General features: G+C 40.1%; 1 protein-coding gene and 1 pseudogene across 5 annotated transcripts in view; both read left to right on the forward strand.

The window, feature by feature from the left end:
* Nucleotides 1-22,942, forward strand: part of LOC105495658 (peroxidasin like) — a 507,670-nt gene that overhangs the window by 74,875 nt on the left and 409,853 nt on the right. The gene's annotated exons all lie outside the window — the stretch shown is intronic.
* On the forward strand, nucleotides 19,851-20,935 carry LOC139355778 (transcription factor BTF3-like; annotated as a pseudogene).

Raw genomic sequence — 22,942 nt, forward strand, 5'->3', positions numbered from 1 at the left:
CTATATGTCTACTTCTCCTCTGATACCACACTGTCTTGAAACTGTAGCTATGTAGTAATCCTTAACATTTCTTAGATTGATTCTTCTCAATAAATTATTCTTTTTCAAATTTTGTGAATTGTCTTTTTAGCTAGTTAGATCCTGTGTGTTTCCTTGTAAAACTTAGAATAAAGTTGTCTGTCCTTTAAACCAACAAAGATAAAAAAAGACAAAGAAGGACATTACATAATGGTAAAGGGATCAATTCAACATGAAGAATGAATAATCCTAAATCTATATGCACCCGATATAGGAGCACTTAAAATCATTAAACAAATTCTTAAAGACATACAAAGAGACTTAGACTTCCACACAATGATAGCATAGTATAAACACCTCTATGCAAATAAACTAGAAAATCTAGAAAAAAACCGATAAATTCCTGGACACATACACCATCCCAAGACTAAACTAGGAAGAAGTCAAATTCCTGAATAGACCAATAGCATGTTCTGCAATTGAGGCAGTAATAAATAGCCTATCAACCAAAAAACAAACAAATAAACAAACAAAAAACCAGGACCAGACAGATTTACAGTTAATTCTACCAGAGTTTCAAAGAGGAGCTGGTACCATTCCTTCTGAAACTATTCCAAACAACTGAAAAGGAGGAACTTCTGCCTAACTCATTTTATGAGGCTAGCAACAACCTGATACCAAAACCTGTCAGAGACACAACAAAACAAGGAAACTTCAGGCCAATATTTCAGATGAACATTGATGCGAAAACGTCAATAAAATACTGGCATATCGAATCCAGCAGCACATAAAAAAGCTTACCTACCATGATCAAGTCTTCCTCATCACTGGGATGCAAGACTGGTTCAACATATGCAAATCAATAAATGTAATTCATCACATATCCCTCTGACAAAGGTCTAATATCCAGAATCTGCAAGGAAATTGAACATAATTACAAGAAAAAAAAACAACCCCGTTAAAAAGTGGGCAAAGGACATGAATATAAAATTCTCAAAAGAAGACATTTATGCAGCCAACAAACATATGAAAAACAGCACAACATCACTGATCATTAGAGAAATGCAAATCAAAGCCACAATTAGATACCATCTCATGCCAGTCAGAGTGGCGATTATTAAAACGTCAAGAAACAACAGATGCTAGCGAGGCTGTAGAGGAATAGGAACCCTTTTACACTATTGGTGGGAATGTAAATTAGTTCAACCATTGTGGAAGACATTGTGGTGATTCGTTAAGGATCTAAAACCAGAAATACCATTTGATCCAGCAATACTATTACTGGGTATATACCCAAAGGAATATAAATCATTCTGTTATAAAGATACATGCACACATTCTTCTTTGCAGCACTATTCACAATAGCAAAGACATGTACTCAATCCAATCACTATAACCAATCACATTAACACAGTAAAGAAAAAATTATATAATCATATCATTTTACTAGAAAAAGAACCTGGCTAAATTTTGATAGGAATTGCATTACACATCAGGATCAAATTTGGGAAGCAGTGACATCTTTATTATGTTGAGTTATTCAATCCACAAACATTGTATGTCTTTCCATTTATTTAGATATTCATTAGTTTCTTTAATCAGCATTTTGTAATTTTAAGAATACAGATCCTATACACATGTTCTAAGTATTTCATTTTCTTTGGTGTGATTATAAATGGTTTTGTGTTTCAGATTGTGAATTCTACAAGTTCATTGTTAGCATGTAGAAATGAAATTGATTTTTGTGTATATATCTTATTTCATGCAATCTTGCTGAAATCACCTGTTATTTCTAGGAGATTTTTAGTTGTTTTTAGTATATTCGTTTGTAATCTTTGTGATTTTCTCATGTACAAATTACAACAGTTTTATTTTCTTCTTTCCAATTTGTATGCCTGTTATTTCTTTTTCTTGCCTTGTTGCACTGGCTGGAATTTCTGATACTTATCGTGAATAAGAGCAGTGACACTCCTGTTTCTAATCTTAGGGGAAATCATTTTCTTGTTCTTGATCTTAAGAGAAATCATTCAGTCTTTTACCACTGACCATTGTTTACTGTTGGACTTGTATAGATGCTCTTTATAAGGTTGATTTCTGCTCCATTTGTAGTTTTCTAAGTTTCTTTTTTTCTTTAATCATGAACAGATGTTGGATTTTGTCAAGTGTTTTTTCTGTGTAAAATGATATGATTATACATTTTTTTCTTTACCATGTTTACTGTGATTGGTTATAGTGATTGGTTTTTTGAATGTTGAACTAGGCCTGTACACTTGAAATAAATTTCAATTGGTTATGGGAAATATATAATTCCTTTTATATTTACTAGATTTGATTTGATAATGTTTTGCCAAGAACTTTTTTGCCTTCGTTCATGAGAGATATTGGTCTGTAGTTTTCTTTTTTTTGTACTATTTTCGACTAATTTTGTTGTCAGGGTAATACTGACCTCAATGAATAAGTGGAGATGTGTTCTCTAGTCTTCTATTTCTTGGAAGAGGTTGTGTAATGTGGGTGTTATTCTTTAAAAAATGTTGTTAGAATTCTCCAATGAAACCATCTAGGACTGACTATTTCATTTTTGGGAATTTCTAAATTACAAATTCAATTTATTTGATAGTTATAGGACTACTCAATTTGTTTATTTCATCCCAATTGAGTTTTGGTAGTTTGTGATTTTTTGTTTAGGAATTTTTCCATTTTTTTTTTACATTGTCAAGTTTATGAGAATAAAGTTGTTTGTAGTATTCACATAGAGTATCTTATATGTATGTGTGTGTGTGTGTGTGTGCGCGCGCGCATGTGTTTCCAATTTAGCTAAGTTGCTATATAAAATTGTAAAGAGGGTGCCCTAGAAAGATTTAAGGAAGTGACATTTGAGGACAAATTTGAAGAGTAAAGAGGAATTACCAAGTGGACAGCAAGTGGAATGTTCTTGGCAGAGGGAATGTTAGGTGCAAGAGTCACATACTGGATATGCATACCGGGAGGAGCACAGCACGTTTTGGTAAACAGAAGATGGTGGCTTTGGCTGAAGAGCAAAGGTGAGCTGAGCCTGGAGAGCAGGGCTGGCTATCAGGGGCAGAGTCTCATAAATCACAGTACATTTCTGCTTGAAACAAAACCCTGAGAACAACAGGAAAACACTGACAGATTTTAGGAAGAAGGTCAATAAGACTTGCTTTTAAAAGCTCACTATATTTGTAACGTGGGTGGAATAAAAGGATGCAGAAAAGCCTGTTAGAAGGCCCTGTGGGGTCCAGTTGGTGGGCATTACTGACTTTAGTCAGTCCAATATTCAATGTGAACTGTGCTGCCAGCATCACAATCCTTTGTTTGTGGTCCCAGTCATCTGTGTGACTAGAGGACAGAGCACACAAGAGATTGGGGAAGAGTGAGACTGAGAGCTGGGGCCCCTGGTTGGGCAGGTCATCACTGGGGACTTCACAAATTGACAGGGACAGGTATCCAGCAAGAGTGAATCTTAATCCCATCTACATATAGATAGCATGCTAGCAGGAGCGATGGGATTAATGGGGGCTAGTGAGAAGAGATGGGCAGAAAGGAGTGGTAGGGGGTTCTGACAGCAAACTTTGCAGAAAGATAACTGCACTGAATGTGAACATCTTTCAGACAACAACAGGGTGAACTGGAGGAGCAGGCAGGATGAAGAAATGTCTCAGAGGCAGAATGAGTAAGTCTTGGCCATGACTTGGTTATGCAGGTGAGAGGAGCAAAGACCATGAGGTCTTCCTGTCTAGTTGGGAGAGATGCTCTTCATTAGGGTAGAAAGAGGAGAAAGGGTGAGGGCTTGGCCCTGGTTGGGCCTCGAGCAGGGTGCTCATTCCTTTATTCATTGAAGAAATGCACATTAATGCCTGCTGGGTACCAGGCTGCACCTGAATGATAAGCCTATGGGATTGAACTAGGTAGTCTTTGTCATTGCCCACATGAAAATTAAAGTCTCATGCAGTGCTTCTTTTTGGGCACATAAGTTTATCACATATGAAGTTGCAGAAGAACAAAACAAAATGCAATAAAATCAGATGTTATTGTTACTGAAAGAAACTACTATAAGGGTTTAGAGTAGAGGACACATGATGCTTCCATTAGTCGAAAAAGAGAGTTTTATCTTTTATTTGCATTTTTTTTTTCAAATGTGGTAAGGAGATGGTCATTTTGGTGACAGAAATGAAGGTGTCTTTGGGCAGCTGGAAATACAAACTGGAATCTTGGGGACATTGATAAATGCAGAGGTGCCAAGTTTGTGGGAGTGAAAAAACAATCCAGGGAGTACATTTTGAAAATTAGTTTGAAATTCTTTGTATTATGAGCCAATTAATTTTTTAGAGTTGTTTTGGTATCTAAAGAACAGTCACTCTTATGGATAAAGAAATTCATTTTAGGTATTAAAAATGTCAACCTTAAAACTTTGTATATAGTTAACACTTAAAGGAAGAAGTGGAATTGCTTTCTTTCATTAGTTTTATTTTAAGACTCTTGCTTTCCAAACATTTTAATTAAAATTAAGATTTCAGCAATCAATATTTGTTGAAATAAGGGATGAAGGAAATAATGAACTTATCATTTATTCTTTACAACTGCCGTTATGCACCACAAAGGTCTGTCTACCTAAGGGAAGAAACTGGGGCACAAAATATAATTTATAGAGTTGACCTTAGCCACAGGGAGGACAGCTGCCTGGGACACCCTTTCAGGTTGCCTTGGGGAACGCTCTCTTTGCCTTTGTTACAGGCAGGTTTTTAAAGACAAACAGAACAAGGAGTGGACTGATCCAAAGTTGTTTGACAGGCATTCTCACTGGTTTACAGAATAACACTGGTTAGTGATTGGCTGTACATTGTTGAACCATAAGGTGTGTGGCATTTTACAGCTACTTGGAGTCAGTTAGTCTGGAGCCTGCCTAGCAAATGACTTTAAGGGTCGTTATTTTAGTTAAAAGGGGAGTGAGATATGTCTGCTGTCACATTTTAAATGCCTCTCTGGGCCTGATAATTTAAAGAGGTTCGTGTTCCTCACATAAAAAGTTTCTTTTCTGTCTTAGGGCTATGATAAACATCAACTGGCATAGTGCACATTCACTCTATACAAATGTATATAACAATGCCATATTCTGTGTGACAAAAATGGATGTTCCTCTCCTCAGAGCTGTTTCTCGCAAATGATAAATACTTTTGAAATCCCTTCTCTTAGTTTATTTAGACATAAAAATCACAGGAAAAATATCAGTGATGTTATCTTCTAAATGTCTAACTCAGCTTAAAAATTATGGCTCTTTCAAGGGTACAGGCCTCAATTAAAACATCATTAACAATTCGACTTGGGAGTTTATTAGGTTTAGGTTGTGGTGGGAGGCATGTAGGGGGAAAGACAATATTTTCTGGGAGGAACCCCCTAAACCTGTCCAGAAACAGTTAGAGAACTTTTATCTCTTTTTAGACTATTAAGTTGAAGAATTAATTATGATTAAAACATTTTTTACTTGCTTAATTAATTTTACTTATTTATTTTTTCTGAGACAGTCTTGCTCTGTCACCCAGGCTGGGGTGCAGTAGCAGGAGCTTGATTCACTGCAAATTCCGCCTTCTGGGTTCAAGTGATTCTCCTGCCTCAGCCTCCTGAGTAGCTAGGATTACAGGCATGCACCACCATGCCCAGCTAACTTTTGTTTTTTTTTTTCAGTAGAGACAGGGTCTCACCATGTTGGCCAGGCTGATCTCAAACTCCTGATCTCAAGTGATCCACTCACCTCAGCATCCCAAAGTGTTGGGATTACAGGCGTGACCCACTGCACCTGACCAAATTTTTAATTTATTTTTAATTGGACAAAAATTATATATATTTATGGCATATAACATGATGTTTCAATATATGTTTACATTGTAGAATGGCTAAATCAAGCCGATTAACTTGCATTATCTCACATACTTATCTTTTTGTGATGAGAACACTTAAAGTATAATCTCTTAGCAATTTTCAAGAATATATGTTGTTATTAATCATAGTCACCATGTTTTACAATTGATCTCCTGAATTTATTCTTCCTGTTTAACTAAAATTTTATATCCTTTGATCAACATCTCCCCAGTCTCTCCATCCCTATTATGTTTTTTTCAATTCAATGTTTTAAACCTGAGACTTTCAAGAGCTTCACTGTATTTGCGTTTCATGCTCAGATTTCGGCAGTTCTAATTTTGCTATGTAATATTGTTTTGAGTCTCAGCAGCTGCATGCTTGACTTAACACTGTCTTTTAATTTTCCTTGGAGGTTTTAAAGAGCAGAGTAGAAAATATTGTCTTTATTTGATTTATTAGGTGTCAACCTAGGAAATACCAGATGGTTTTGTCTGGTAGCTCTGCCATGTATTTAGATAGATACTTGTTTGAAATTGCTAGGCAAAATGCCTATTTTTATTGTCTATGTCTTTTATCTGTCTCATGTTAAGATGTTAAGATTGTCATATAAATATTACGTGTTGATGTTGATGAGCTGTAAGGTCCAAAAGAGTTAGAGATTATTCACTCATCAACTTAGACTCCTGTTTCTGACCCCAACTATCACAACCAAGTAATTTCCACCATTTTGAAAGGTCAAGTGGGACTTAAATAGAACAATTTACCTAAACTGTATGCCAAAAGGAATTTAGGGTGTTAAAAGAGTATTTTCTAGTATGTCCTCTTTTACTTTAATTTCTTTGATTCTTATTCTCAGTGTATAATTTAAAAAATAGTTTGTTTGAATTCACTGTTTATCTCGACTCTTCCCTAACAAACTCTTTTTTGAAAATAAAAAATTTTGGAGCTTTAAGTCCTAAAATAATTATCCAAACAAGAAACTTAGAAAGGTGCTATGCTATTGATCTTTCAAAGCTCCTCATTATACTGATAGTGAGATTTCGTGTAATGACAGGAATTAACTGCCCTTTGCTGATAAGGTCAGAACATCGTTCCTCAGCTTGAAAGATACACTCTAAGTCAATGATGTCTAGAGTTAACCATAAAACATGTATTCAAGATATTTATTAATATAAAATGGAATATTCTTTTGCAGATATGCTACTCAGAATTCAAGCAAACCTTCTCATATCCCTTCTTTTGTTTTTTCCTTTATATATATATTATATATAAAATATATCTATAATATATATTTGTGTATATATGTGTGTGTGTGTGTGTATATATATATATATTATTTGAGACAGAGTCTTGCTGTGTCACCCAGGCTGGAGTGCAGTGGCATGACCTTGGCTCACCGTAACCTCTGCCCCCTGGATTCAAGCGATTTTCCTGCCTCAGTCTCCCGAGCAGCTGGGACTACAGGTGCCCGCCACTATGCCCAGCTAATTTTTGTATTTTTAGTAGAGACAGGGTTTTGCCATGTTGGCCAGGCTGATGATCTGCCCACCTCAGCCTCCCAAAGTGCTCGGATTACAGGCATGAACTACCATACCCGGCCTGTTTTTCCTTTATTTACATTCCTTGCTCACTTTGTTCTTTCCTCCTCCATGTTTCCTCCTTTTCTGAGAGCAAATCACCAAGAAATGGCAAGAAAATGCTTAGTTTTATAAGAAACTAAAACATAAGGTGTGCAAATCTTTTACTTTGTTCTACTTTTCTAAAACCAAAATCCACCAGGTGAGCACACTTGAGTTACATTTTGGAAGCCCATAGCCTTAAACTGCTTTATAGGATTCATTTGCAGATAGAAATGAGGGAAGGGGGAGGAAAATATGTTACTTATCTGTATTCATCAGAATGCTAGTGAATATGTTTTACAGCCTCAAGTAAGGACACTACAGGGTTTTCCTTTTCCTCTCAGTCTTAGATTTACTCTTGGATTTGGTTCTAAAGCAAGTGTTTCTAGAAGTCATGCTCATCCACAGATAACTACTGAGCACCTACCATGTGACAGGCACTGTTGCCAGAACAAAGCAGACAAACAGAATTTAGACTCTTACTCAAGGTGACAAATTGCTCTAAAAGTGGCCACAGGGCACCTGGGATTTGTAGTGAACAGAGAACAGATTGTTGAAACCCTCCTGGGATCCCATGTGATATGGTTTAGCTGTGTCCCCACCCAAATCTCATCTTGAATTGTAGCTCCCATCATTCCCACATGTCATGGGAGGGACCCAGGGGGAGGTAATTAAATTATGGGGATGGGTCTTTCCCAAGCTGTTCTCATGATAGTGGACAAATCTCATGAGATCTGATGATTTTATAAAGGGGAGTTTCCCTACACATGCTCTCTTGCCTGCTGCCATGTAAGATGTGTCTTTGCTTCTCCTTTGCCTTCTGCCATAATTGTGAGGCCTCCCCAGCTATGTGGAAATGTGAGTCCATTAAACCTCTTTCCTTTATAAATTACCCAGTCTCAGGTATGTCTTTATTAGCAGGATGAGAACAGACTAATACAGTAAATTGGTACTGGTAGAGTGGGGCGCTGTTGTAAAGATACCCGAAACTGTGGAAGCGACTTTGGAACTGGGTAACAGGCAGAGATTGGAACAGTCTGAGGGGCTCAGAAGAAGATAAGAAGATGTAGGAAAGTTTGGAACTTCCTAGAAATTTGTTGAATGGCTTTGACCAAAATGCTGATAGTGATATGGACAATAAAGTCCAGGCTGATGTGGTCTCAGATGGAGATGAGGAACTTGTTGGGAAATGGAATAAAGGTGACTCTTGCTATGTTTTAGCAGAGTCTGGTGGCATTTTGCCCCTCTCCTAGAGATTTGTGGAACTTTGAACTAGAGAGAGATGATTTAGGGCATCTGGCAGAAGAAATTTCTAAGCAGGAAAGTGCTCTTGGGTGCTGTTAAAAGCATTCAGTTTTATGTATTCACAAAGATATGGTTTGGGATAGGAACTTATGTTTAAAAGGGAAGTACAACATGAAAGTTTGGAAAATTTGGAGCCTGATGATGTGATAGAAAAGAGAAACCCATTTTCTGAGGAGAAATTCAAGCTGGCCACAGAAATTTGCATAAGTAATGAGGAATCCAATGTTAATTGCCAAGACAATGGGGAAAATATCTTCAGGACATGTCTGACGTCTTCACAGCAGCCCCTTCCATCAAAGGCCTTGGAGACCTAGGAGGAAAAAAAAAAAAAATGGTCCAGGGCCCCCTGCTGTGTTCAGTCTTAGGACTCGATGCCCTGTGTCCCAGCCATGGCTAAAAGGGGCCAAAATAGAGCTCAGGTCATTGCTTCAGAGGGTGCAAGCCCCAAGCTTTGATGGCTTACATGTGGTGTTGGGCATGTGAGTGTACAGAAGTTAAGAATTGAGGTTTGGGAACCCCTGCCTAGATTTCAGAGGATGTATGGAAATGCCTGGGTGTCCAGGCATAGGTGTGCTGCAGGGCAGAGCCCTCATGAAGAACCTCTGCTAGGGCAGTGAAAAAGGGAATGTGGGGTGGGAAGCCCCACACAGAGTCCCAGTGGAGCTGTGAGAAGAGGGCCACCGTCCTCCAGACCCCAAAATGGTAGTTCCATTCATAGCTTGCAGTGTGTGCCTGGCAAAGCTGCAGACACTCAATGCCAGTTCCTGAAAGCAACCAGGAGGGGGCTGTACCCTGCAAGGTCACAGGGGTGCAGCTGTGTAAGACCATGGAAATCCACCTTTTGCATCAGTGTGACCTGGATGTAAGACATGGAGTCAATGGAGACCATTTTGGAGCTTTAAGATTTGACTACACCATTGGATTTCAGACTTGCATGGGGCCTGTAACCCCTTTGTTGTGGCCAATTTCTTCCATTTGGAATGGGTGTATTTATTCAATGCCTATAGCCCCATTTTATCTAGGAATTAACTAACTTGCTTTTGATTTTACAGGCTCTTAGGTGGAAAGGACTTTCCTTGTCTTTGATGAAACTTTGGATTGTGGACTTTTGAGTTAATGCTGAAATGAATAAAGACTTTGGGGGACTGTTGGGAAGGCATGATTGGTTTTGAAATGTGAGGACATGAGATTTGGGAGGCGCCAGCAGCAGAATGATATGGTTGGCTGTGTCCCCACCTAAATCTCATCTTGAATTGTAGCTTTCATAATTTCCACATGTCATGAGAGGAACTCAGTGGGAGGTAATTGAATCATGGGGGCAGGACTTTCCTGTGCTGTTCTTGTGATAGTGAATAACTCTCAGGAGATCTGATGGTATCATAAAGGGCAGTTCTCCTGCACATGCTTTCTTGCCTTCCTCCATGTAAAATGTGACTTTGCTTCTCTTTCACCTTCTGCCATGAATGTGAGGCCTCCCCAGCCATGTGGAACTGTGAGTCCATTAAACCTCTTCCCTTTAACAATTACCCAGTCTTGTGGTATGTTTTTATTAGCAGCATGAGAACAGACTAATATACCATCTAAGTGTTTATTTGTACATAAATATTTATTGATTGTTTACTTTTCTGTCTTTTTCTATTAGAGAATTAGAGGGTTAGCCGTTAGGGACAGAGATTTCATCTTAATAATCTCTACATTCATGGCATATAGACACATCAGTGGTACATAGTAGACAATTGGTAAACTGCTCAGAGATTACTTGGGGGTTTTCTTCCTGTAACTACAAAATAAGGCCTATAGTTTGATGACATCCAGATTATGAAAATATAGCAATAATATATTCATAGAATGAGCTATACATAAAAATTGGTTTTGAAATAAAAAATGTGTAACGAAGGAAAAAAATTCAGGAAAGGTTATTTGGTTATGTTGACACTTTAAAATAGACTTTATTAGTCAGAGCAGTTTTAGGTTCATGGCAAAATTGAGTGGAAAGTACGGAGTGCCCATGTGCCATAAGCTACCCCCTGTCAATACCCTGCATGAGGTGTTACAAGTGATGAACCTGCATTGACACATATTTATTACTCAAAGTTCATAGTTATTGCTTGGGTTCACTCTTGGTGTACATTCTAGGGGTTTTGACTGAAGTGTAATGGCATATATTCACTATTATACTATCATACAGGACAGTTTCACTGCCCTAAAAGTCCTCTGTGCTCCACGTATCCTTCTCCCTTCTCTTCTAACCATTGGCAACCATTGATCTTGTTATTGTCTTCATAGTTTTGCTTTTTCCAGAATGCCATAGTGTGTCACAGAGCACATAGCTTTTTCAGATTGGCTTCTTTCACTTAGTAGTGTGCATTTGAGTTTCCTCCATGTGTTTTTATAGCTTGATAGCTCATTTCTGGTTAATAGTTCCTAGTGTGAATGTACTCCAGTTTATCCATTCACCTGCTGAAGGACATCTTGTTTGCTCCCAAGTCTTGACAATGATGATTAAACCTTCTATAAATATCTGTGTGCAGGTTTCATGTGAATTAAGTTTTCCTCTATTTGAGGAAATGCCAAGGAGCACAGATGCTGGATTATATGGCAAGAGTATGCTTATTTTTGTAAGAAACTGCCAAACTTTCCCAAAGTGGCTGCACTGTTTCGCATTCCCACCAGCAACGAATAAGAGTCTCTGCTGCTCAGTATCCTCACCAGCATTTAGTGTTGTCAGTGTTTTGGATTTTGGCCATTCTAAATGGGTGTGTAGTGTTATCTCATTGTTTTAATGTGTAATTTTCTAATGACATATGATATTGAGCATATTTTCATATGCCTATTTGTCATCTGTATATCTTCTTTGGTGAGGTGTTAGTGGGGCTTTTACCCATTTTTTGTTTTCTTATTATTGAGTTTTATTTTTTTGGTATATTTTGGATAACTATCCTTTATCAGAAATATATTTTGCAAATATTTTCTTTAAGTCTGTCACTTGTCTTTTCATTCTCTTGACAGTGTCTTTCACATATAGCAGTTTTTAATTTTAGTGAAATCTAGTTTAAGTTACGTCTTACTTAACAATGGGGGTACGTCCTGATTAGGTGATTCTTTCATTGTGCTCCCAGGCTACAAACCTATACAGCATGTTACTGTACTGAGTACTGTAGGCAACTGGAATGCAAGAGTAAGTATTTATGTATCTAAACATATATAAAATAGAAAAGGTACAGAAAAAATACCATACAAAAGACAAAAACTGGTACACCTATATAGAGCACATACCATGAATGGAGCTTGTAGGATGGAAGTTGCTCTGGGGGAGTCAGTGAATGAGTGGTGAGTAAACGTGAAGACCTAGGATATTCCTGTACATTACTGTACACTTTATAAACACTGTAGACTTAGGCTACACTAAATTTGTAAAACATTTTTCTGTCTTCAATAATACTTAAACTAAGCCTACTATAAAGTTTTTCATTATAAACTTTAATTTTTTTAACTTTTTGTTTCTTTTGTAATAACACTCAGCTTAAAACACCAACACATTGTACAATTGTACAAAGATATTTTCTCTCTTTATCTCCCTATTCTATACATTTTTTTATTTTTAAAACTTTTAATTTTTTTTTCATTTAATACTTTTTGTTAAAAACTAAGACACAAACACAAGCACACACATTTGCCTAGGCCTGCACGGGATCAGGATCATCAATATTACCATCTTCCACTTCTGTATCTTGTCCCAGTAGAACATTTTTGGGGCAGTAACACCCGTAGAGCTGTCATCTCCTATGACAGCAATGCTTCTTCTGGAACACATTTTGAAGGACCTGCCTGAAGCTAATTTACAGTTTACTTTGAAAAAATACATAAGCAGAAGGAGTAAGTAAAATAATGATTAAAAGTATAATACATATATAAATCAGTAACATAGTCGTTGTTGTATCAAGTAGTATGTGCTATACATAACTGTATGTGCTAGACTTTTATACCACTGGAAGCACAGCAGGTTTGTTTACATCATCATAACCACAAACATGTTAGTAATGCATTACACAATGACCTTACTATGGTGACAACATCACTAGGCAATAGGAATTTGTCAGCTCCATTGTAATCCTATGGGTCCACCAGTGCACATGCGGTCCATCACTGACTGAAACATCATTGTGTGGTGCATGACTGTATTTAATATGTTAAGCAATAGAATACATATGTGAAATGTAAGAGAACAAAATTTTACTTTTAACTTTTCTTTTTTGTTTACTCTCTTAAAAGGAAAGCTTTAGAGAAAATAAATGTAACAGAATCTATTTAAACAAAGAAGAATTCATGAACTGGGGAGCACTCAAAACCGGCAGAGCTCAGAGTGCTCTGCTAGAGTGTGAGCAGCAAGCTTTCAGAGGCTGAATGTGGAAGCAAAGTTAAGACATTTCCTGATTACCTACCGTAGGTGTTTGCATTATTTAGGCCTAGCGTGATTGTAGGTCCCTAGTTCCACAGCTAACCTGGTGTTTGGCTGTTTGTGATTGACTGAGTCTAGATGTTTCTTCCTTTTCATTTTTCCTTTTCCAGTTATAAAACAATGCCCTCCAAGCCAAGTTTCAGTTTGCTTACATAGAGCTCTGGGTACAGAGGAAATCTTAGGGCAAGGGCTTCCTCTTATTTGCTTTAACAACTCTATATTCCCAAAGTAAATGCTTGGGTTTTGTATTCTTCTAAGTGATCTTGCAACAGTAGACAATTGCAAACACCAGCATTACCATGAAGAGAAATGTTTTTATAGTATTTTGCACTATTGTTTAACTTGATTCATTTTTGTTATGTTGGTTATGGTGCAGATGTTTACGGACCCCCACTGTGTAGCAGTACTATGGAATCATTTTTATGTGCTTTTACTTTGATTTGAGAGTATGTAATTGTAAAGTGATCCTATAGATTAAAAGCAAAATTACAAAGCAAAATGCCATGCTCTTTAGTACAAGCAACATAAGGAATTTTGGTTCAGTGTTTGAAATTTCCAGGCAAACAATCTTGTTCCTAGTCTGCACTTACTATAAGTACTTGTTTTCTAGCATCTCAGGAACAATTTATTTCTTGATGCAAAACATTTCTTCCAATTTGTATTATATTGGTGTCATCTTATAAGGACAAACGGAGTAGTTAGACTTTTATTCAAGGTACGCTTCATGCTCTTGGCCATGGAGGGAGGCCCGTCAAGGATCATGGTTGTTCTGTCATTTAGGAAGGTGGGGAGCCTTTCTTGAACTGGAAGAAAAGGGTTGAAAGTCCTTACTAAAACTATAAAGTATTGCCTGGGTCTAAGAATCTAGTAGTACTTTGAAACTTTATTCAGGTAGATTATTCCAAAATGGTGATAAATGAAATTAAACTTTTCAGTATAGCAGGTTATTTTTTTCAAATCCTAGATTTTTAAAATGAGCTTTTAGTGGCTCAATGTAATGAAAATATTGAAAGGAGCCACACCAGATTCATTAGCTTTGTAAGTCACTTCAAGATTTATTTTAGGTGAAGCCTTGTGCTGCTTTAAGTATCATTTAATGTTGAACATTCTAGGAATCTAGAATCTAGGTTATCTTCTAACCTAGAATGTGAGTTAAAGAATAGTTCAGTTGAACAGCAAAGAATAGTGATTAATAAAACGACCTTATAGGCATGTAAGAAGACCTGTCTTCCTCATCTTCTATCTTTTTGCACAGTCACATCTACCTTTTTCTGGTCCCAGGCGGTTTCTGTGGGCACAAAGAGACATAAGACAGGGAGGTAAGGGCAGCTATCATGGGCCTTTCAATGAATTCCGTTTCTCTTGAGTTCACCAAGCCGGAGGTGAAGTGGGATGTAAGCAGGCTACAGGATCAAGAGGTACAAGAGCCGGCGTAGAGCCAGCGTGTTCATCCACTCGGTAAGGGACTTTGGGCCCATGGGTGCTGAGAGCTCTTCGCTCTACCTGGGGCACCAGAGGTAATGGGACTCATTCCTGCTCCCATGGAGCTCGTTTTAGTGGGAGAAATGAACTATTCAAGAACTGATTTGAGTAGATTGCAGTTAGAGCTGCAATTGAGATACACACAGGGCATCAAAAAACGCTGCATTTCTTTCTGTAATGTTTAAGTCTCAGAATCAAGGATAGAATTTCAAGAGATTCAAGAGACATTGAACAAATCCTTTTTATTTTACAGTTAAAGCTGAAGTTCAGAGACTGAAGTGATTTTATCAAGGCTATATCAATAATTAATGACTGAGCCAAAACGTAGAGGCCAATGTTGTTGAAATAGTCAGTGGTCACATTTAAGCCTAATGAAGCAAAGTTTTTGAAAAATTATGACCCATAAAATCAGCTTACACATGTAAGATGACCTGTGTCTTACCTGTGTGTGAATACTTGCCTGTTGACCATCTACTACACATCCTTGCAGCACATAAAACACCTTAAGGTGTCTTACTAAAGACAACTGGGTTCTATCCCCAATCAAAATGTTCTTTTGTTGTTCCCAATCTCCCAAGACTTATAATTCATGCCTGGGAGTGCTTGGTAACACAGATTTGACAACCAGGCAGCTAATGGAATGAGGTGCTTCAAGAGCCTGAGGTGGGAGATTTTCTCCTCCTTCCATGATAGAGGCCAAGACAATGCTCCCGGGAAGGAAAGAGAACACTCTGCCCCTGAATTTGTTCTTATTATAGAAGCCTTCCATTCTGGAAGTGCTACTTTTATTTTGTAGCTAAGATGATCAAAGAAAATAAAGTAAGTGGTGTTAGAACCACATTTACAAACATAAATAGAATTTTCAATCAGTTTACTCAGATTTCTTCAAGTACTACTAATAAAAACATCGCTTTTATTTCTAATGCTCTTATTTCTTGCCAATGGGAAAGACAAAAACACCGACATGCCTACCCATTGTGGCAAATGTTGTATTCTTTCTGTGACCGATGTACATGGCGCCATGGGGATGATGATGGGGCTGTTGATTGTCAACAAATATTTATGGAAGGTTTGATACTTTCTAGACATTGTGGGTCCAGAAAACCCTTAAAAGGACCTTGTCCTCAGCCCCATAGTACATGGTTGAATAGAAAAGACAGCAAATACCCAGAAATTAGTAATAAACATCTGGAGTTCGAACCTGCAGAGAGTTATAATGGTACCACTGCACTCCAGCCTGGGTGACAGAGTGAGACCCCATCTCCAAAAAAGAAGAAAAAGAAAAAAAAAGTGTCCAAGGACAATAGGTGGAGTCGGTGAGAGTTAGAGGAGTTTGGCTCCTGGGTGAGGGGAGCAATTGGGAGTAGTTCCTGGAGGAAAAGCTGGGCTGGGGTAAACTGAAACATGCATGAATTTTAGTGATTGCTGAGAAAGGCAATAGAGCTCATGGCACTCACAAGGACAGGGCAGGGGATCCTTAGATGATAAAAAGGACGGACAGGGAGCTGAGAGCTTTCAGGCTATTTCAGGTCTCATTGCGCTAAACCGGCTTCCACAGGGCTGGGGTGACCCACACAAAGCCTGTTACTCACCTCTGCCTACAGTGGACTTTGCTAGTAGTGTCCATGGCGTTTTATGGACTAAGGAGAACTATTTATGGTGGCTCACAGTGTCCTACTCTCAAAGGACAGAAACACCTTCCACAGGTAAACACAACTTCAAGTTCTCTTGAGATTGCTCTTCTTCCTGACATCTGATTTTTCCTTGTCTTCTGCAATGTCATGTGGTCCTCAGCAACTAATTTACATAACAGATATCTCTGTTGTCTCAGGCGTTGTTTGGAGACCTGCGACTGCAATGGATAACCAAACAGATGGGGTCTCTATTCTCCAGCTGTCCCGGACCCACTTCCCAATCTCCTCTGATGACACCTCTTCTGCCTGCTCTTTTATTATTTATTTATTTTTTTATTATTATACTTGAAGTTCTAGGGTACATGTGCACAACCTGCAGGTTTGTTACATATGTATACATGTGCCATGTTGGTGTGCTGCACCCGTTAACTTGTCATTTACATTAGGTATATCTCCTAATGCTATCCCTCTCCCATACCCTCACTCCCTGACAGGCCCCGGTGTGTGATGTTCCCCACCCTGTGTCCAAGTGTTCTCATTTTCCAATTCCCACCTATGAGAGAACATGCAGTGTTTGGTTTCCTGTCCTTTGATAGTTTGCTGAGAATGATGGTTTCCAGCTTCATCCATGTCCCTACAAAGGACATGAATTCATCCTTTTTTATGGCTGCATAGTATTCCATGGTGTATATGTGTCACATTTTCTTTCTTTTCTTTTTCTTTTTCTTTTTTTTTTTTGAGACAGAGTCTTGCTCTGTCGCCCAGGCTGGAGTGCAGTGGGGCAATCGCAGCTTACTGCAAGCTCCGCCTCCTGGGTTCACGCCATTCTCCTGCCTCAGCCTCCCATGTAGCTGGGACTACAGGTGCCCACCACCACGCCCAGATAATTTTTTTGTATTTTTAGTAGAGACAGGGTTTCACTGTGTTAGCCAGGACGGTCTCGATCTCCTGACCTCGTAATTCACCTACCTCGGCCTTCCAAAGTCCTGGGATTATAGGCATGAACCACTGTGCCCGGCCGTGCCACATTTTCTTAATCCAGTCTATCACTGATGGACATTTGGGTTGGTTCCAAGTCTTTGCTATTGTGAATAGTGCCGCAATAAACATATGTGTGCATGTGTCTTTATAGTAGCATGATTTATAATCCTTTGGGTGTATACCCAGTAATGGGATGGCTGGGTCAACCAAAACAGCATGGTACTGGCACCAAAACAGAGATATAGACAAATGGAACAGAACAGAGCCTCAGAAGTCATACCACACATCTACAACCATCTGATCTTTGACTAACCTGACAAAAACAAGAAATGGGGAAAGGATTCCCTATTTAATAAATGGTGCTGGGAAAACTGGCTAGCCATATACAGAAAGCTTAAACTGGATCCCTTCCTTACATCTTATACAAAAATTAATTCAAGATGGATTAAAGACTCCTCTGCTTGCTCTTAAAAGCAGCTGTTCCTTATAGGCCTGTCCTCTAGGATCCTTTCTCTACATACTCTCCCTTTGTGGCCTCTTCTACTTGCATGCCATCAGTTAACAACCTTGCAGAGATTCCCCAAATAGCCATTGTAGCCCCAAACTCTCTCCTGAGCTCTGGCCAGCAGTCTCCACCCGTCCTCCCAACCTGTCTTAGATGGGTCACTGCTCTGTGAGTAGCACCCCACCCCCACCCCTAGTCCAGCGATAGCCAAGAGAGGCCCATCCCGCTCAGTGTCTCCCTCTTCCCTTTTCTGCACCCTCCACCCCTATTCAATTCAACCCTCAAACTCCTCCATCTTATTTCCTCTTCTTCCCTGCCGCCTTGTGGTCATCTTGTTCAGGTGCAGACTGTCTCTCTCCTGAGTTATTCCAAGTGGTTCCCACCAGACTCCTTGCTACCAGTTTTATTGTTTCCAACGCAGTCCTCTCATTGACAGCAAAAGTGAACTTTCTGTAAAGACAAGCCTGATCACGCCCCTTCCCTGCCTAATGTTTTCAGTGGCTGCTGACTGCCCTTAGGAAACAGCCCCATCTGGCTCAGAGGACCTTTGTCGACCTGCTGGTGCTCCCCCAGCCCCTGGCCCACCTTCTGCAAGTCACTCACTGCTGAACTGCTCCCCGTGCACAGAGACCCCGAACTGCTCTCGCAGTGGAGCCCTCCAAGTTCTCTGTGACTGAGGAACTGCACACAATGTGTTTCTCTCCTTGATGGACTTGTCTCCATTTGGGCCACAGCAGAGCCTTTCCTAACATTCTGGACTAGGGTATTGGGTTGGCTCAGGGCTTGCTTGAGGCTGATACCGCCCTTGCAGGACTGCCTGTCTAGTGTCCCTTGTACCTGATAGGGCAAGAGTTCTGGGAAGCCAGTGTCTGAGTCTGGTTTCAGTTTTGTTTTTACCTTTTCTCATCTGTATCTGCAAGGCATAGATGAATTAGGAATAGTAAATTAGAGTCTGGATTTGAATCCAGGTCCATTTGACTCTCAATTTGTGTTTTCTTTACCATGTTCCTGTTTTCTCTAAGTTAATTTCACACTAATTGGAAAAGTGAAATCTTTTTTCTGAGTGCTATCCAGAAGGGAGATTAATTGTCTTTTATAGGTTTTTTTCCCCAGATATTCTGCTTGTAGACTTTGACTAATATAGCTCTATCTTGTGTCCTTTCCTTTCCTTTCCTTTCCTTTCCTTTCCTTTCCTTTCCTTTCCTTTCCTTTCCTTTCCTTTCCTCCTTTCCTTTCCTTTTCTTCTTTTCTTTTCATTGTGTGTGGGGCAGGTATATGCTATAGAAATGAATTCTTGAGGCCATTTTGCATCCCCACGTGTGAGTGCCTAGTCTCAGCTGTTCTACCAGAGATCCCTTGAGTGCCAACCCTAGTGATATGGACAGGAGACAGGGAAATACTGGATAGAAGAAAGCAGTTCCCTGGCAAAGTCCCCACCCCCAAGCTTGGAAACCTGTGGCCCTAAATGAGAACAGGCATTCCTATTTTTGCTCCCAAAAATAGGAAAAAGAAAGTTGTCTTTTGGCCTGCCATGTCCCCTTCCTGTACTCATATAAACCCCAAACCCCGGGTTCCATGAGGGGACAAACAGAAGAGCAGAAGAATGGCAGAACGGTGCAGCATAGAGAAGAGAAGGAGCGTCTGAATGCTCAGAGGAGTTTGGCTGGGGACACTGGGAGAGAAGATGGGCCACTGGGCAGCCAAACCCCAGGGGAAGATCATCTTCCCACTCCATCCCCTTTCCAGCTCCCCATCCACCCCACTGAGAGCCACCTCACCACTCAATAAAAAACCCACGTTCATCTCTGAGTCTGTGTGTGACTTGATTCTTCCTGGACGCTGAACAAGGACCCAGGTACCAAGAGGGCACTGAGCTGGTTAACATGTAAGTCACCTGCGAACTGCAAAGCTAAAAGAATGCACTGTAACATATGCCCACTTAGGCTTCAGGAGTTTCAGCCTACCACCCCTGGATGCTGCTGTGGCATCAGAGCCCAGGGGCTCTTACCCTGGCTCCTGCACCTGCCCGTCTGTGTGCTCCCCCTCCCATAGGGGTTGGAGTGCACATGGTGGCCAAACAGATGAGCCACATCCCTGTCGCATTTCCTGCAAGGTGGGTCAGGGAACTCCCCCATTTCACTAGTCCCTCTTGCTGCCCCTTTTCCTCTCCAACAAGTTGAAAGAAACAATCATGAATCAGGGAAAGCTCAGCAGACAGCAGGCACCGGTGTGCATTGGTGAGAAAGCAACTGCTTGCAGAAGGAAGAAGAACAGCTGCAGCAGATTATAAAAAACTTTAGCTCTCCTTAAAGAAGTTAGGGGTAAACACTATCTCTGGTACTGAAGAGGTGAATACGTTTACAAACCGATGAACAGCAATCCATTTTAGCAACCCTAAAGGTCAGGTACCTCTGTGAACACTTTCACCTTGACAGGCCATGCTGGGACAAAGCTGCTGAAAGAAATGCTACCAGCTGGTTTTTCATTGTAAACCAGCTTGGTGCAGACAGTCTGACTAGTTTAAGGAGACTGGCTGGAGCTCCGCCCAACTATCTGTAGATGGAAAAGCACCACTTGCTGCTGGAGAGGATGACGATGATGGTGAGAATGAAGTTCCTGACCTTGTGGAGAATTTTGATGAGGCTTCCAAGAATGAGGTGAAGTGAATTGAGTCAACTTCTAAAGAAAATAGAAGTTGCAGAAGTTACTGGGAGCTGCTGTTTTATATTATGACTGCTTTTCAAAATTGTCTTCTTTATGGATCTCATAAAAACTAAATCTCTAACATTTTTAAACCCAAGTGCCTTAGATACTTCAGCTGTTTTTAGGTTTTGCTTATACACAATTCATTCTTTGCAGCTAATTAAGCTGAAAAAAACCTGGGAATAAAGTTTGAAACAAAGATTAATAGAGTTCTTTGTCTAATTTAAAAAAAATGAAGTGAGTTCTTGAGTGTCAAGAGTGTTTTAGTTTTCGTGGTCTCTGCTCATTTTCAGTGCCAGCCTCACTTTCGGCCATCCTTGATTCTGGGGTGCTGGTGTGTCCTTTGAAGGTTGTCTGCGGGTTGAAGCTCAACCTGGGACTGAAGCTCTGAGTCTCAGGGTTCAGCAAGGTGGCTCTGAGGACTCGTTCTTTGGCTCTGCAGCCTCTGAGACAGTGCTTCAACTCCCTCCCTGTCACTATCCAGAAGAGCCACGGATATCCGGGGACCGTGGTGGAACAGCTTTGGGAGGAAAATGAGATTTTCCTTCCATGCGAGCGAGCGTCTGTGTCAGCCTGCGGAGTTCCCTTTGTTGTGCCTGGAAGTACTGAACACTTGCTCTTATCTTGCCTTCACCAGCCTAGACAGGAGCCTGCACAGGGCCAGTAGGGAGCTGGCAGCAAGATGGAAAAGCGCGGTGACCACTAGCTGTGTGAATATGCTGTTTATTCTGCTGTAAAGGTGATGGTGTTGGTGTCCTAGATGCTTCACCAAAATATCCAGCTAGGAAGTGAGAAATATACCCAATTTTCAAGAGCTTATTAAATTAATGTCACTTGAATGTAGGGATTACTCAAGTGAGACTTCATCTATATGCTGCTCAGGAATATCAGGATAGCATATTTCTTTTTAAAATTTTGGTTAATAAAAATAAAAATACTATTCTCAAAAAAGAGCATACTTATTCACATGCGATTCATATAAATAACACCACAATTACGCCAATAAGTCTGATTTATAAATAGTATCTATTTACAAATAACAGCTGACAGTAAAGCAGGAAGTTGGGAAAATAAACATAAATGAAAACCCTTCCAAAAACATTTTCAAAGTGTAATAAAAAATTACTGAGTATTAAACACAGCTTTAAAAATGCAGTTCAGACATAAAGAATAAAATGCCATATAAGTCGTTTTTTAAGAACAATTTGCTTCTGTATAAAACTTCTCCCAAACTCGGGAAGTCTGATTTTTTTAACACAAATGACGAGTTCAGGATCCTGGTAAATTGAAAATATCTGGCGGGGCGCGGTGGCTCAGGCCTGTAATCCCAGCACTTTGGGAGGCCGAGGCTGGCGGCTCACGAGGTCAGGAGATCGAGACCATCCTGGCTAACACTGTGAAACCCCGTCTCTACTAAAAAAATACAAAAAATTAGCCGGGCACGGTGGCAGGCGCCTGCAGTCCCAGCTACTCGGGAGGCTGAGGCAAGAGAATGGCGGGAACCTGGGAGGCGGAGCTTGCAGTGAGCCGAGATCGCGCCACTGCACTCCAGCCTGGGCGACAGAGCGAGACTCCGTCTCAAAAAAAAAAAAAAAAAAAAAAAAAAGGAAAATATCCAGCTTTTAAAGTATGAAATCAGCGAAGGAGCTCATGCAGATGATCAACATGAGCGTACCTAACACACCACAGCGGGGCCAAGAGGCAGTCCTCGGGGCATACGAGCTGTCACAGGGGAAACTGTGAAACAAGATTCTTCAAGCAGATGTGTCCATCTTTGAGTTTTATAGCACAGGGAATGAGATGTCACAGCATACTTTTCAAAAGAATTCTATGAAAACTATAACTGAAGCAAATGTGACTAGTAAGCGATGAGAAGTGTGCCCCTTTAGGGCAATGTATGAAAATGCAGTTAGAGGCCGACTAAGAAGTTCGAGCCACGGTTGGTATTTCTTGGTTCACTTTGGAAGGCTACTATCTTTTTTGAGAAGAAAACCAAAAAGAAGAATGCTGGAAAGTGTGTACAGATAACTTCTACCTTTTTCACCCAACCTCCAGTGCAGCCCTTTGGTTTTACATTGGTGCTCCCCAATCCTTGTCATTCACTAAAGGGTGGAGAGCTTCCCTGCTGGGTCCAGGGCTAAAAATGGAAGTCCTGCACAATCTCCCAGCTCCTCCACCCCAGTCCCTGGCCCCCACATGGAAGGTGGTCTCCCTCCTTCCAGACCCCTGAGACTGCCTGTGGCTGTGGCGTTGGAGTCTTCTTGGGACAATCAATTCCAGGCCTTGCTTTCCTTCCTGGGTACTCGCCTGTGCTCCTGTTCCTTCCAGCCAGGCCTGCCTCCTCAGACAGCTGTGTCAAAAG

The sequence above is a fragment of the Macaca nemestrina genome, chromosome 8 (assembly GCF_043159975.1).
Source record: "Macaca nemestrina isolate mMacNem1 chromosome 8, mMacNem.hap1, whole genome shotgun sequence".
Lineage (NCBI taxonomy): Eukaryota > Metazoa > Chordata > Mammalia > Primates > Cercopithecidae > Macaca > Macaca nemestrina.